The sequence below is a fragment of the Peromyscus eremicus genome, chromosome 1, assembly GCF_949786415.1.
Source record: "Peromyscus eremicus chromosome 1, PerEre_H2_v1, whole genome shotgun sequence".
Lineage (NCBI taxonomy): Eukaryota > Metazoa > Chordata > Mammalia > Rodentia > Cricetidae > Peromyscus > Peromyscus eremicus.
In genome coordinates, this window is record NC_081416.1 from 75183682 (window position 1) to 75200351 (window position 16670).

At 42.1% G+C, this 16670-nt stretch overlaps 1 non-coding gene across 1 annotated transcript; it reads right to left on the reverse strand.

Moving 5' to 3' along the window:
- Nucleotides 1-11200: 11200 nt before the first annotated feature.
- On the reverse strand, nucleotides 11201-11369 carry LOC131903118 (U1 spliceosomal RNA). The gene has a single exon (XR_009377374.1). It is a non-coding gene; the product is annotated as a U1 spliceosomal RNA (small nuclear RNA).
- Between the last annotated feature and the right edge of the window lie 5301 nt (nucleotides 11370-16670).

Sequence of the window (16670 nt, forward strand, 5' to 3'; positions counted from 1 at the left end):
TCATATACAGGAAGTGGTGGCAGGAAGATATGAAATTCAGGATTATCTAGCAAGTCTGAGACCAGCCTGGGCTACATGAAATCCTGCTTAAAAAAATAACTGCCCAGTTCATATAATACTTGTGTTGGGTGCACAAAGCCCTGGGATGATTGTCAGTGCTGCATAAACCTGGTGTAGTAGTGTATACCTGTAATCCCTGTACTTGAAGATTGAGGCAGGATGATCTCTGTGTGTTCAAGGCCAGCCTGGTTGACATAGTGAATTCCAGGCCAGCCAGGGATATAAAGTGAGACTCATTCTCAGAAAAAAATAGGGGGGAGGTTGTGTGCAGCTCAGTTGGTAGTGGACTTGGTTCAACTGGAAATGGTAATCCTAGCACCAGGGACATGGATACAGGAGGATGAGCAGTTCAGTTATTCTCAACTACATAATAAGCTTGAGGACAGCCTGAACTAAAAGAAACCCTAACTCAAACAAACACAGTTATGGTACTCTATATCTGTAATTCTATTACTCAAGTGTCAGAGGCAAGAGGATTTCAGCAAGTTCAAGGCCAGCCTGAGTTATGTAGATAGTTGCAGGCCAGAATGGGCTAAGATTACACACCCATAATTTTTTTTATGTATGTGTTTTGCCTGCCTGTATGTTTGTGCATCACACCCAGGCCTTGTGCCCAAGGAGGCCAGAAGAGGGCATCAGATTCCCTGGAACTGGAGCTATAGACAGGTATGTGAACTACCACATGGGTGCTGGGAACCAAACCAGGGGGTTGGTTCATATCTTCCTGCCACCACCTCCTGAGTGATGGTATATGCCATAATAGAAGTTTATGCCATTACAGCTGGTGTTTTTGTTTGTTTGGTTGGTTGGTTTTTGTTTTTTGAGACAAGGTCTCTCCATACAGCTCTGGCTGTCCTGGAACTCGCTCTGTAGTTCAGGCTGGCTTTGAACTCAGAGATCTGCCTGCCTCTGCCTCCTGAGTGCTGGGATTAAAGGTGTGCACCACCACTATCCAGTTTATATCTGTTTTAAAATGATACTAGGGATTGAACCCAAGGCTTCATGCAAATAGAAGGTAGAGGTATAAAGATCAGGAGTTAAGAGTTATCCTGAGCTACACGGTGAGTTTGAGGCTAACTTGGGTTATATGAGACCCTGTTTCAACCCCATTCAAAGCAACAATGAAAGAAGCCAGGGATGGTGGCACACTCCTATAATTTTAGCACTTTTTTTTTTTTTGGTGTTTTTTTTTTTTTTTCCCCCGAGACAGGGTTTCTCTGTGTAGCTTTGCACCTTTCCTGGAACTCACTCTGTAGACCAGGCTGGCCTCGAACTCACAGAGATCTGCCTGCCTCTGCCTCCGAGTGCTGGGATTAAAGGTGTGCGCCACCACTGCCCGGCTAATTTTAGCCCTTTTTAGGCTGGGAAAGGATCAAAAGTTGAAGGAATATCAGTAGTCCCCAAGCCAGCTGTGACGGTCTTTTGCAAGCAGCATAGATAGTTGATGAAGACAGTGGCGGTTTGCCTTGGAGAATTGTCCTGTACGATATCAGCATATACCGGGCTGGAGAAAGAGGCTCAGTGGTTAATAGCACCTACTGCTCCTCCAGAGGACTTCGTTTTGGTTCCCAGCACCCACATGGCAGTTCATACACCTGTCTATAGCTCCAGTTCCAGGTAATCTGATGCCCTCTTCTGGCCTCCTTGGGCACAAGGCATGGATGTGATGCATAAACATACAGGCAGGCAAAACACATACATAAAATCTAAACAAAACAAGGCAAAACAAAACATCACTATATATCCTTGAATGAGGTCTAGACCTATCTGTAATGTATCCTCTTCATATATGTAATGCTTAAAACGATATGCAGTATTATTACTATAACTCCATACTTACGGATTATTTTTCAGTGTTAAGCCTGTGCTCTATTTGAGCTCTAGTCTCAGCCGACTATTTTACAGTTAACTATTGTGAATTTCTTCACTACTCCAGAGTCTAAAAGGTATTTATCGGCTGTTGACTTCCTTTTAAAATGAATTCTGTGTGTGTGTGTGTGTGTGTGTGTGTGTGTGTGTGTTTGTTTGTGTGTATGCATGTTCCTGTAAAGATGAGTGTAAATGTGTGTGGGTGCACTTGCATGTGTGCACAGGAGGAAAGAGGACCATGTCGTACAGACACATGGATGTGGGTGTGAGTATATAAATACTGATTAACCAATTTTGCAACAGGACCATTTCTTTGTTGAGGGTATCTACACTCATCTGCATCACCAAGAGCACAACTACTCATTCACAGCCTAGCTCTGAAGTAGGAAAAAGAGAAGCTGGGTCTGATGGCAAGTATATAATCTCAGCACTCTATAGACTGAAGAAGGATAGAAAATTTGAAGCCAACAACAATAGAAAAAAGAAAAGCAGGGTATAGTTGGTGAGTGCTGAATGCACACCTATAATCCTGCAACACTGAGGTAGTAGGAGCTGGAGAATCACTGCCGAGTTCAGCCTAGCCAGGACCACATATCAAAACAGAGTGCATGCAGGGTGGTGGTGCTGCTGCCTTTAATCCCAGCACTTGGGAGGCAGAGGCAGGCAGATCTCTGAGCTAGAGGCCTTAGCACTAACTCTAATTGGTCTTAATAATAAAAACCTGAAGTCAGATATTGGGGTAAATGCTGAAAGATCAGAGAAGGAGAATCACTAGAGAGACTTCTTACCTCTACCAAATACTCAGGCCAAAGGAGGGGGTGAGCTCCTGTCTCTACCTGCCTTATATTCCTCTCTCTGCCCAGCCATATCACTTCCTATCTCCACCTCCCTAGTGCTGGGACTCAAGGCATGTGCCTCCCAAGTGCTGGGATTAAAGGTGTGTTTCACCACTGCCTGGCTTAACTAGTGGTAGCTCCGCACTCTGATCTCCAGGCAGGGTTTGTTAGAGCACAAACAAAATATCACCATATTTCTCCCTTTTTGTCTAAAATAAAAGGTTATAACTGATAAAAGAAAACTATATACAATAAGTACAATAACTATATACAATATATACAGGCAATAAATACACCAACAATGTCTAGTCCATTAACAGTTGACAAATTTAGAGAAAATACTCCATATCTATCCTATCTTGGTGAGTCCAAAAGGTTACGCCTAATTCACTTTCTATTCTAACTTGCATTATCAAAATTATCTTTTAGTGTCTCTCAACCTCTTATACTTTACACCTCTTTAGTGAATTTCTTTTCTGAATCTCATAACAAAGAAAACTATAACTATCTAGTCTTCAACTCCATCAGAGACCCAAGAAGGAAATAATATTACTTGAGTAAGCAGGAAGTTCAAGCAAGTGACTTCCAAAAAATGTGAGAAATTACAGAAATAGCTAGCTGCCTGGACAGTCACCCAAGGTTCCTCTGTAATGTTAGGGCATCCATCTTCGGCTTACAGGCCTAGCATATCTGACAGGCTTTTCTGTGAAGCAAGATATTCTGAAGGGCTGTCCTACCTTGTCTTGGCAAAGTTCAGCAGTCACTTTCTTTTGTGTCCTGCTTGTCCCATTTGGAGAACATACTGTCAGCAGTCAAAGCAAGGGCACTCTCTTGCCCAGTGGCTAGGTTTTGCCACGAAGAAAGGAAACTCCATATGGAGTTTCTTCAATGCCCATCATCTTCTCTAAAGTAGATTGGTGCTGCCAGAAGCAGATATATCTCATTATCATAAAAAAATGAACCTATGTTATTAAAACATCTTAAATGCCATATTCTGTAGATCTCTGAAGTGTTTGAAGACTACCTATCTACATAAAATATCTGTTTGACCTTGAATACCTACCTAACATGACTACAAGTTTAATTATAATAGGTGACTAACTACTAACCTTCATTTCTTTAATATCCTAAATAATTTGCAATAATAACTTTAAAGGACTAGTAATTTTCATTATATTGTTAAATGAGATGTATAGCTACAATACCTTGAACAAGATTAGAAATGTATATACAGTATGTTCTAACAAAAATAATCTCAACTTTGCATCAATATACAAAGATCCATGATAATGTAAAATATTTAAAATAAGTAGTTGCTTTTTAAAAGTAGATTCAATAACCTACCATATTTTGTTGTTGTTTTTGAGACAGGGTTTCTCTGTGTAGTTTTGGTGCCTGTCCTGGATCTTTCTCTGTAGACCAGACTGGCCCTGAACTCACAGAGATCCGCCTGCCTCTGCCTCCCAAGTTCTGGCATTAAAGGCATGCACCACTGCCACCCAGCAATAACCTACCCTTTTTTTCTATCATATCTATATCCCCCTTTTTTCTTTTCAGAGTAGATTCAAGATTCTACCCTTTATCTTATCATTTCTATATCCTCATTTTTCTTTTTTTCTTTCAAAACAAGATCCTTGAATCTAATCTTTTTTAAACCATTACCAATAACATCTTGTAATCAACCATCCTAAACAATGACAAATATCCCTAATCCATTGAACGACCAAAAGCCACCTAGCCCACCTCTTGGGAATGTGGGTGTCATGTTCTTAAAATTACTTCCTGCTGTCTGGGAGCAATGGCATCTTTAGGGGATCCTGAAAAGAAAAATTTGGGTTAATTGTCAAGTCCTGGGAGAGGTAGCTGTATCATTTGTTGTCCAGTCTCTATGTAATGGGAAAGTGAAGGGCTTGTCTCAAGTCTTGGCTAGAGTAGTCTGTAAGGCTGCCATCTTAGATAGCCACCTCGAAATTGTCCTGAGCAGTTTGTAGTCCAAAGCTGATCATTAGGTGGCATTTGTCAGCTTAGTGGCATTATCCTAATCCTGGTGGAATCGTAGTTGTGGGCCCATTATCCTTTTGGAGACTTCAAAAGTCTTTGTTAGGTGTGGTTGTGGTTCACTGCCAAAAGTTTAAACATTTTAAATGTCACATGCAGCAGATCTCAAAGAGGTTAAAGGATCAATATTTATTATGTACATCCAGAGTACAAAAACTTAATTCCTTAGTTACCTGATAGAGACTCAAACTTGAAATCATGTACAGGAAGCTAGATGAAGCCTTTTTCTAGAATTAGTCAGTACTCTATATGATCATGAATATGATAAAAAGTTTTAAAAAATATTATTAATCTTATAAATTTTGAGATAATAGTCATACTCTATGAAAAAGTTTTAAAGAGTCAAAATAAGCTGGGTGGTGGTGGTGGTGGCAGCGGCGGCGCATGCCTTTAATCCCAGCACTTGGGAGGCAGAACCAGGTGAATCTCTGTGAGTTCAAGGCCAGCCTGGTCTACAGGACAGGCACCAAAACTACACAGAGAAACCCTGTCTCAAAAAACCAAAAAAAAAAAAAAAAAAAGTCAAAATAAAACCAAAGGATCATGAAATTAGTAGCAATAGAATAGTCCCTAAATTTTGTTTTTCTTCTGTCCCATATCAGGTGGCTCTTCTGACATGAGACAGAAATTTTGGATTTTACTTTTAACAAGCATGCTTGGGTTTAGAGAAGGAGAAAGCCACACTCCAACTCCAAAGCCAGCTTTAATTTTCTATTGAACTGGGACTACAAAAAGACCATTTGCATTATGTGTCTGTAGAGAACAGCAGGAACAAACATTTGGGAAGATTTATAGAATTTTATCCTGTTTGAGATGTGATCTATCAATAGGCCAATTTACTCTTTTTCTTGAGACATTTTTTTTTTCTGGATGATTTGTCTTTTTCCTTCAGATGTCTCATTTGTTCAGTGGTCTTCAGATTCCTTTGCTAAAAGCCTTTATTCTCCTGAAAAGACAAAAACAAAACCTTGCTCCAACCCTAATTTTGGGGAGGTTCCCTTATGGCAAGTTATATCTGATCAAATGAGAAGCTTTTGTTAGTCTTATACATTAGTTTAGATTGAACAGCCACACTGTTTGTTGAACTATCACCTCTTCCAATTAAGAGGTCTGTCTTGTTCAAATCTAATCTTTATCAATTTTGATTTATAGTTTCTCATGAAAAAAATTTTTTTTTAATAATTTGATTTTTTTTTTTTTTGAGATAGATAGGGTTTCTCTGTGAAACAGTCCTGGCTGTCCTGGAACTCACTCTGTAGACCAGGCTGGCCTCAAACACACAGAGATCCTCCTGCCTCTGCCTGCCAAGTGCTGGGATTAAAGGTGTGTGCCACCCCTGCCTGTGACTCCTGAAGTTTTTTGTTCTCTCTTCTATAGCTGTTCTATCATGTTTTTTTTTTTTACAATAGCCATTAGGTTTTTTAATTGCTCTGGGAAGGAGTTTCCTCCAGGATGACAGGAAACAATTGAACTGAATTTGACAAGGGTGACTGTGAGAGGGCCCTCAACGCCTCTCAAGAGTTACCTTGACTGTCCCTTGTTGATATACTTTCATTGGTCCAATGTTGGCCTTTGCCACACCTTCTGCATACTCCAGAAGGGAGAGGCATTCTGTTTGGATTATTCTTAGAAAAAAACATTATTTCTATGAATGCCCTTTTTACAATCCATTTTTAGGTGACTTTGTTTACCACAAATGAAACATTGACACTTCAGTTTTTCTTCAAACCTCTAGAAATCACCTCTCCTATTCAAGCATCATCATGGTTATGAGATTCAATATTGATTGTATGTCAGATCCATTCCTCTCAGGGTGCTGATCTTGCCATTAATAGCCTAATTACCCTTTGCATTGTTCATTAGCATTTTCAAAAGCCAGAGATTCAGTTATTATTTGTCTAGCTTCTGAACTTGGTATCATTCTATTTACTGCTGAAGTCAATCTTTGTAAGAAATCAGTGAAGGTTTCTTTGGGACCCTGTATAACTTTAGTAAATGACTCAATTTTCTTTCCTAATTCTTCGATTCTGTCTCAAGCATTCAAAGCTGCTACATGGCATAAAGCCATGGTGTGGTCATCATATAGAGATCACCTTTGTACATTAGCATAATCTCCCTCTCCAAGAAGTTGGTCTTGGGATATTTCTATACCTCTAGCCCTACTTCATTGTTCATAGGTTTTAGCCTCATCTTTCCACCAAAGCCTCTATTGTAATTGAGGACCAGGCTCCAAGACTGCTGTAACCAAGTCTCTCCAGTCTTGAGGGATAATTCTATTATAAGTTGATGATGAGTTTAACATCTGCCTCACAAAAAGTGAATGCATGCCATATGAAACTATTGCTTCTTTGAATGTCCTTAAATCTAACATTTCCACAGGAGTCCATTCAGCTCTTACACAGCCTTGTGGATATTTATCATTTGGCAGTTTCTGTAGAGCTCCTGGATAAATTAAAATTGGTTGTTTGAAACCCTTAGGGTGTTTCTCCCTAACCTTATAATGCAACACTGAGATTGGTTCTTTAAATTCCTCTGTCTGGGTCTAAATATCTCTATGTTCTGTTTTAATAAGTTTTTCTAAAACTTGTATCTTAGCACTTATATTAACAACTTTTTAGTGATAAACCAATAATGTTTATAATTGACATTAAATCTAATTTAAATTAATTATCCTCTCATTGAATTGTTCCATTTTCAAACTGCCTAGCATATTATCATACAGAGACCTAACTGCCTCCATTGTAATGGTGTTTCCTTTTTTTTTTTTTTTTTTTTTTTAATTTTTATTTTGCAACACAATTCAGTTCTACATATCAGCCACAGATTCCCTTGTTCTCCCCCCTCCCGCCCCCCTCACCTTCCCCCCAGCCCGCCCCCCATTCCAATCTCCTCCAGGGCAAAGCCTTCCCCACAGACTGAGATTTTTTTGGTTTTTCGAGACAGGGTTTCTCTGTGTAGCTTTGCACCTTTCCTGGAACTCGCTTTGGAGACCAGGCTGGCCTCGAACTCACAGAGATCCGCCTGGCTCTGCCTCCCGAGTGCTGGGATTAAAGGCGTGCGCCACCACCGCCCGGCGTGTTTCCCATTTTTTAATGAGGGAAAAAACCTCTCTCTTTTAACTAATTCGTCCCTTTAAGAAATCTCAATTGTCTCACCAAATCTGCTGACAATGACCGTGAAGATGTGAGACTGAGTGCTTCTGCATAGAACAGTAAAAGCCTAAATGGGTGTCAAGGCAGCTACGTAGTTTGGCAGCAGCCCAAGGAGTGGTAGAGGGAAAGCCCACAACCCACAGGGAGAAAAGAAGCCAAAGAGCTAGCTGTCTGCGTGAGGGAACATGTGAAAGCATCTAACTCATGTGTTTGGGGCCAAATGCCTGTGTATGGAATTTGCTGCAGAGAGGCTGTAACAGAAAAATCCTACACTTGCTCAGAGGCTTAGGGAAAAAAGAGAGGAGAACCTAGCAGGCAGGGTAGTGACTCTGGCCGTATGCAGCTCAGGCCTGTGTCAGTTGGCTGCAAAGCCACAGGGAAGTGGCTTTTTTGTGAATTCATTCCCCAAAAGTTGGATGCCAGATGTAGTGTGAATTCTGACTGGTCTTAATAATAAAAACCTGAAGTCAGATAGTGGAGTAAATGCTGAAAGATCAGAGAAGTAAAGGAGCCAGCCACTAGAGACTTCTTACCTCTTCTGATTCTGCAGACCAAAGGGGGGTTGGTGATGAATTCTTCTCTCCATCTGCCTTATATTCCTCTCTCCACCCAGCCATATCACTTCCTGTCTCTGCCTTCCTAGTGCTAGGATTCAAGGCATGTGCTTCCCAAGTGCTGGGATTAAAGGTGTGTGTCACCACTGCCTGGCTTCTATGGTTAACTAGTGCCTAGCTCCACGTTCTGATCTCTGGGCAAGCTTTATTTGTTAGAGCACAAATAAAATATCACCACAGAAGCCAGTCTGGTCTGTATAAAGCTTGTTCCAGGACAGCCAGGGCTACACAGTGAAATCCTGGGGAGAGGGGCTTGGACAAACATACACAAAATAGGCCTGGGGAGAGGTCTTGGTGGGTAAAGTGCTTGCTTTGTAAACATGAGGACCTGAGTCTGGCCCCAGCATCCGTATAAAAAGCCTGATGCAGTAATATGTATCTATAACCCCAATACTGGTGGGTGAACACAGGTAGATCCCAAGGACTGGCAAGCCAGCCTAGCACAAAGGGTTAATTCCAGGTTCAGTCAGAGACCTTGTCTCAAAAATAAGGTAGAGGGGCTGGGAAGATCAGTGATTAAGAGCACTGGTTGCTCTTCAGAGGACCTGTGTTCAATTCCCAGCATCCACAAGACATCTCACAATGGTCTGTAGCTCCAGTCTTGGGATCTGACTCCCTCTTCTGTCCTCTGTGGGTACCAGGCAGGTACGTGGTACACAGACATACATGCAGCAAAATACTCATACACATAAAAAAGAGTCTTTAAAAATATGGTAGATAGCAAAGGAGGATGACTTCCAGTGTAACCTCTGGCTTCTACTTGTTCATGTGTCTATGTGAGCACACTCAGGCATATACCAGGAGTGAGGGAGGTGGTGGCATACATAGCAATACTCAAAAGTGAGATGAGATAGATCAGTTCTGGATACCTAACAATCAAATGAAATGGTCAAATCCAGTTCTATAAGAGGAAGCCCGTTGTAATTATTTAGAATAATCATGGTTCTTACTATTTGGGAGGCAGTTAACCATGCTTCAAGTGTTGAGAAACTGCTTGCTTCATTCAAATCAACCAGCTTTTTTTTCTTCTTGTCTCCTGTATCCAAGGCTGGCTTCAAACTTACTTATTATTCAGCTGAAGATTACCTTAATTTTTTTTTAAATTTATTTATTATGTATACAGCATGTATGACTGCAGGCCAGAAGAGGGCACCAGATCTCATTACAGATTACCATGTGGGTGCTGGGGATTGAACTCAGGACCTCTGGGAGAGCAGTCAGTGCTCTTAACCTTTGAGCCATCTCTCCAGCCCCTACCTTAAATTTCTAATCCTCCTGTCTCTCCCTTCAGACTGCTGGGATTACAGGCATGTGCCACCATGCCAGTTTTTATATGATGGTCTCACAACTAGACCTAGGGATTTGTGTGTCTTTAGGCAAGTGCTCTATCAACTGAGCTATGCCTCCAGCCTCTGCACTCTGTAGCAGTTGTTTTTGATAAGTGTGTGTGTGTGTGTGTGTGTGTGTGTGTGTGTGTGTGTGTTGCTAGGAAATAAACCAAAGGTTGTACTATATGGTTATATGGTTAAGCTATACCCAAAATTAAGCATAATATTCGGTGTAGGTTTTTTTTTGAGACTGGGTGTTGCTCTGTAGACTAGGCTGTCATGAATTCACCATCCTTCGCCGTTTACCTTCTGAGTACAGAGGTAGATGTGTGTCACCATACCTGGCTGCCTATCCTCTACCCAACACCAGTAAATGTTGAGACTGCAGGCATGCACCACCATGCTCAGCTCCATATATATATTAAATATATATAATATATATATTTCTGAGACGGTTTTCCTGGCTGCCCTGGAACTCAATTTGTAGACCAGGCAACTTGCTTTGTAGACCAGGCTGGCCTTGAACTCACAGAGATCTGCCTGTCTCTGCCTCCCGAGTGCTGAGATTAAAGGCATGTGCCTCCATTTTTTTTGGTTTTTCGATACAGGATTTCTCTGTGTAGTTTCGGTGCCTGTCCTGGATCTCATCTGTAGACCAGGCTGGTCTCAAACTCACAGAGATCCGCCTGGCTCTGCCTCCCGAGTGCTGGGATTAAAGGTGTGCACCACCACTGCCCGGCGCCTCTCTGTATTTTTAAATAATGTAAAAAATAAGTACCAGAGACAGACTAATAGTATTAAGAATTCTTCCCCTTTATGGAACATCAAGAATTCTTATAGTAACTCCTTTGAGATAGGTTTTGTTTGTATTCCCATTTTGCAGAGGGAACAAAAATTTTTTTCTTCAGAGATGTGAAGTCACTTGTGTTCAGCCAGTCAGCTCTGGGTTCATTAACTTCCATTAATTTGAAGGATCCTGAAGAAAGTGAATGGGCAAAGACAAGAAGACTACTTCTAAGACCTAGGCCAGAGCTCCCACTGACTCTGGGAGCACTGTGGGGCTTGATGAAGGCATTTGTCAATCCTACCCGACACTGCCCACTGTACTGGGGTTAACGACTGCTGGAACTGCTGGAAAGGTCAGTGAATTGGCCATCGTGGTCAATGATGACTCAGTCTCAGCATCAGACATGGTAGCCTCCCAGAGGAGCTCAGCTAGCCCATTGTTACCATAGAACCCTTTGTAAAGTATCCATTCTGTTCCCCTAATTCTCCCCCCACCCCATGGGAGAGTGCAAATACAGTCCCCCCACTACCACAAATTATGCACTCAAGTTTCTTGAATTTGAGGAAACCGCAGGAGTCAGCAAATCCAGAGTGCAATGTGATAAGACTCACCCTGGGAAAACCACCACCTTTGTGATCTTGGTATCTCCCTAGCTAGGTTTTTTTTTTTTTTTTTTTTTTTTTCCCCCTGAGACAGGGTTTCTTTGTGTAATCCCCTGGCTGTCCTGGAACTTGCTCTGTAGACTGGGCTGGTCTCAAACTCACAGAGATCTGTCTGCCTTTGCATGCGCCACCACTGCTGGCTCCCCAATTCTTATTCCTGAATGTTTTGGGGGAGGTAAAAACTTATAACTGGGGATAGGGATTTGGCTCAATTGGTAGAGTGCGTCTCTAATATGGTAAAGCCTGAGGTTTGGTCCTCAACACTGCATAAACTGGGTGTTATGGTGCACACCTGTAATCCTCAGCCATGCAGTGAGAATGATGCTAGCTTTCAATACAGGAAACCCTGCCCCCAAAATAGGTCATTACGCCAGGCATGGTGTCATACACCCTTATCCCAGCACTCAGGAGGCAAGCAGACTTCTGTGAGTTCAAAGCCAGCCTAACCTACATAGTGAGCCTGTCAAACAACTGTCATTGTTTTAAAATTTGTACACACATTTCCTTTTTATTATCATCTTAAAGTATTTTTTATTTTTTTGATGATTTATTCTTATTTATATCTGTATCAGGGTGTCAGATCCCTTGGAGTTACAGATGGTTGTGAGCTGCCATGTGGGTATTGGGAATTGAACCTGGGTCTTCTGGAAGAGCAGACAGTGCTCTTAGCCATTGGGCCATCTCTCCAGCCCCAATTATCATTATTATCATTATCATCATCATCATAATAATTATTATTATTATTTTGGTTTTTCAAGACAGAGTTTCTCTGTGTAACAGCCCTAGCTGTCCTGGATCTCACTCTGTAGACCAAGCTGGCCTCAAACTCACAGTGATCCACCTGCCTCTGCCTCCCGAGTGATGGGATTAAAGGTGTGCATCACAACCCGACAATTATTATTTTTTAAGACAGGGTTTCACTATGTAACCCTTGGCTGGCCTGTGACTTACTATGTAGACCAAGCTGGCCTTGAACTCTTAAGAGATCAACCTGCCTCTGCTCCTGAGTGCTGGGATTAAAGGAGTGTGCCACCATGCTTAGATTTTTTTAAAAATTATTTTAAATTATGTGTGGCTGCATGGGGATATGTGGACATGACTGCAAGTACCCACAGAGGCCAGAGGCATCAGATCCTCCAGGAGCTTGAGGTAACTGTGAGCTACCTGATGTGGGTGCTGGGAACCAATCTCAGGACCTCTGGAAAGGCAGAAAGTGCTCTTAATCACTGAGCTATCTCTCTAGCTTCTATTTTTCTTTTTCTTTCTGAAATTTTAAAAATTATTTTAAATTTTTATTTAAATATTAAATTAAATTATTGTGGAAGTATTTTGTCTGCATATATGTGTGTGTACCATCTGTGCCCAGTGCCAGAAGAGGGTGTCAGATTCTCGTGGACTGAAGTTACAGATGGTTGTGAGCTGCCATGTGGGTGCTGAGAACTGAACTCAGGCCCTCTGAAAGAGGAGCCAGGATTCTTAACCTCTGAGCCGTATTTCCAGCCCTCTATTTTCTTCTAAAAGTACATTGGTCCAGGCATGGTGGCGCATGCATTTGGGAGGCAGAGGCAGGCAGATCTCTGTGAGTTTGAGTCCAGCCTGGTCTACAGAGTGAGTTCCAGGACAGCTAAAGTTACACAGAGAAACGCTGTCTTGAGAAACAAACAAACAAAAGGAATGATTGGTGGCTGGTGAGATGGTCAGTACGTGAAGACACTTGCCTCCAAGCCTAATGACCTAAGTTTGACCCATGGCGCTCTCTCGGTGAAAAAGACAGAACAGACCCCTCCTGCAAGTTGTCTTCTGACGTCCACACATGCACCATGGCTTTTACAGTCACCCCAAGAAATATAGAAAAAAATTAAGTCGATTGGGACTATATAGCTCAATTAGTAAAATACTTTCCTTGGAAGACCAGGACCTGAATTTGATGCCTAGACCCCACATAAAAAAGCTGGGTATAGGGCCAGCAAGATGGTTCAGTGGGTAAAAAGTGTTTGCCACCAAACCTGAGAACTTGAGTTCATTCCTGGAGATCCACATACTAGAGGGAGAGAACTGACTGCCACAAGTTCTGCTCTCACATCCACATGCGTCCTGTTGCACACTGGAGCCTTTACAAAATAAAATAAATATGATTTCTTAAAAACAAAAAAGGGTTGGGGCAAGTATGGTGGGCACACCTTTAACCTTGCACTTGGGAGGCAGAGTCAGTCAGATCTCTGTGAGTTCCAGACCAGCCAGGGCTACATAGAGAAACCCTGTGTCCACAAATAAAATGGCAGAGGGCAATAAAAGACACCTGACATTGACTTCTGTCCTCCACAGACTTGCAGACACAAGAGAGAACCTGAAGGAGAAGTGACTGTAGGTGAGATCCTGGAATAAGGGACAATTTGCAAAACCCAAGGAACTCTGATTAAACATAAACTTTAGTTCATAACAGCATTGTTTTGATGAGTCAGTTCTATCACACCAGTGTGAGATGTTCACTGTAGTGTGAACTGAATGTGCTGCATTTGAGAACTTTGCACATTTTCTTTGCAGTTGTTGTAAAATGAGGGTTTGGAAACTGGAGAGATGGTTCAGTGGTCAAGAGCACTAGCTGCTCTTCCAGAGGACCCAGATTCATTTCCCAGCACCCACATGGCAGCTCACAACAATCTCTAATTCAAGTCCCAGGGGATCTGAAGTCCTCTTCTGGCCTTTGTGGGCATCAGGCACAAATGTAGTATATAGAAATATACATGCAGGTAAAATACTCATAAAGTAATAAAAACTTAAAAACCAAAACACTGAGTGTGGTGGGGCATACCTTTAATCTCAGCACTTGGAAGACAGAGGCAGGTGGATCTCTTGTGAGTCTAAGGCTAGCCAGAGCTACATAGTGAAACACTGTCTTAAAAAAAAAAAGGCCAGGCAATGGTGGTGCATGCCTCTAATCCCAGCACTCAGGAGGCAGAGGCAGGCGGATCTCTGTAAGTTCAAGGCCAGCCTGGTCTACAGAGTGAGTTCCAGGACAGCTATGCTGTTACACAGAGAAACCTTGTCTTGAAAAAACGGGGGAAACAATAAAAGGATATACAGCTGAGTGGTGGTGGTGCACTCCTTTAATCCCAGCACTCAGGAGGCAGAGGCAGGCGAATCTCTTGTGAGTTCGAAGTCAGAACTCATCTACAGAGTTCCAGGACTGCCAAGGCTACACAGAGAAACTCTGTCTTAAAAAACAAAACAAGGGGCTGGAGAGATGGCTCAGTGGTTAAGAGCACTGGCTGCTCTTCCAGAGGTCCTGAGTTCAATTCCCAGCAACCACATGGTGGCTCACAACCATCTGTAATGAGATCTGGTGCCCTCTTCTGGCATGTACACAGAACACTGTATGTATAATAGATAAATAAATCTTTAAAAAAAACAAAACAAAACAAAACACAAATTCCAATTAAGTTTTTATTTACTTATTTTGTGTGTGTGTTCCATGGTGTCTCTTCAGAAGACAGGTTGTCAGAACAGGTTCTGTCCTTCCACCATGTGGCTCTGGGGAGCAAAGGCTGTGGTAACCCCCTTTACTCATAGACCCAGCTCACCAACCCTGTCTTTTTTTTTTTTATAGAGTTGCTAGAGATCAAAGCACACTATGAAAGTGCTAAGTTGCTGAGAACTTGACTTTTTTCCTTTGTATGTGTGGTGTAAGGACGGAACCAAGTGAGGGTTTGACATGTTAGGCCAGCACTCTAACACGGCCTGCACCGCCATCTTAGAAAACTTAGTTGTAATCCCTTTCCCAAAGGCATGCCGTGTCTCTGAACCTTAACTTGCCCATCTTTCCAGTACTGGGACTTGAACTCAGGACCTAATGAATGCTAGGCACTCCACCACTGAGTTACATCCACAATTTACCCATTTTGAAATAGTGAAATTATAGCTGGAGAGTTTTCTCAGTGGTTAGAGCACTTATCCATCTTGCAAATGATCCGTTTGATTCCCAGTACCTACATGGAGGCTTACCACCTCCTTGAGCACCAGGCATACATGTGGTGCAGTCATACATGCAGACAAAACATTCATACACATAAAATAAAAATAAGTAAAACAAAACAAAAAATAGTGAAATTATTTTCTCTCTCTGTCTTTTTGTATTTTTATTTTTTGGTCATGTAGAGGGGAACCATAATTGGTAAGTGCTCTACTAATTTGTTATATCACTACTCTATTTCTGGTTTGTTTGTTTTGTTTTGAGACAGAATTTCATACAGCCCAGGTTGGCCTTGAGCTCAGCTATATAACCAAGATTGACCCTGAACTTTTTGTTTTGTTTTTGAGACAGGATCTCACTATTTAGGCCTGGCAGGGCCCCACCCTGCTCTTGAGGCCATGCTGGCCTCAAATTCACAGAGATCTACTCTGCCTCTGCCTCCAAAGCCCTGGGATTAAAGGCTTCACCACCATGCCTGGCTTGACCTTGAATTTCTTTATTCTTTTACTTCTACTGTCCAGTGCTGGGATTGCAGGGATGTACTACCATGCCTAGTTTTATGTGGTGCTGGGATTGCAGGGATGTACTACCATGCCTGGTTTTATGTGGTGCTGGGCAGTCAACCCAGTTTCCTGAATGCTATGCAAGGGTTCTACCAATTTAGTTACATCCCCAGGGCTGCCTCATTTCTTTCTGATCTTCTAAACTACAGCCAGTTTAATTTTGCTATGTACTAAGTTCTGTGCTAAGCACCTTTAGTTACATGCATTAATTATCTCCTGTGTCACAGGAACCTGTGTATAGGTCCTCACTCCCCCCCAGAAACAGACTATATCTAAGCCACAGAACTGGCAAGCAGTGGAGGACTGGTGTCAAAGCTTTCAGCTCCCTTCCTTCTACAACCTGAGAGAGTGTGCCCACCTCAAAGCCAATTTTGAAAGATGTGCTTCCCACACAGACTGCATGTAGGTCAGCAGTCTCTTTCACTATGGCTCTCAAAATCTGCTTCTTGAGTTTCTAATAAGAAAGGCATTGCCAGGAAGGATAGCAATCATTAAAAAAAGACTACATTTTTATTCATGTGTGTGCAGGCAGGCATGCCACTGGACATGGAGACTAGAGGACAACTTTTGGGAGTTGATTCTCTCCTTCTACCATATGGGTCATAGGCATGAACTCAAGTCTCAGTGGCAAGAGCTTTTTATTCCCTGGGCCATCTCATTCCCCTTCCTTTGTAAAAACATTTTTGTTTCCTGTGAGTATGCATGTGTATGTATATACCCACACATCTTTCAAGAGTTGTTTCTGGGGTTGGGGATTTAGCTCAGTGGTAG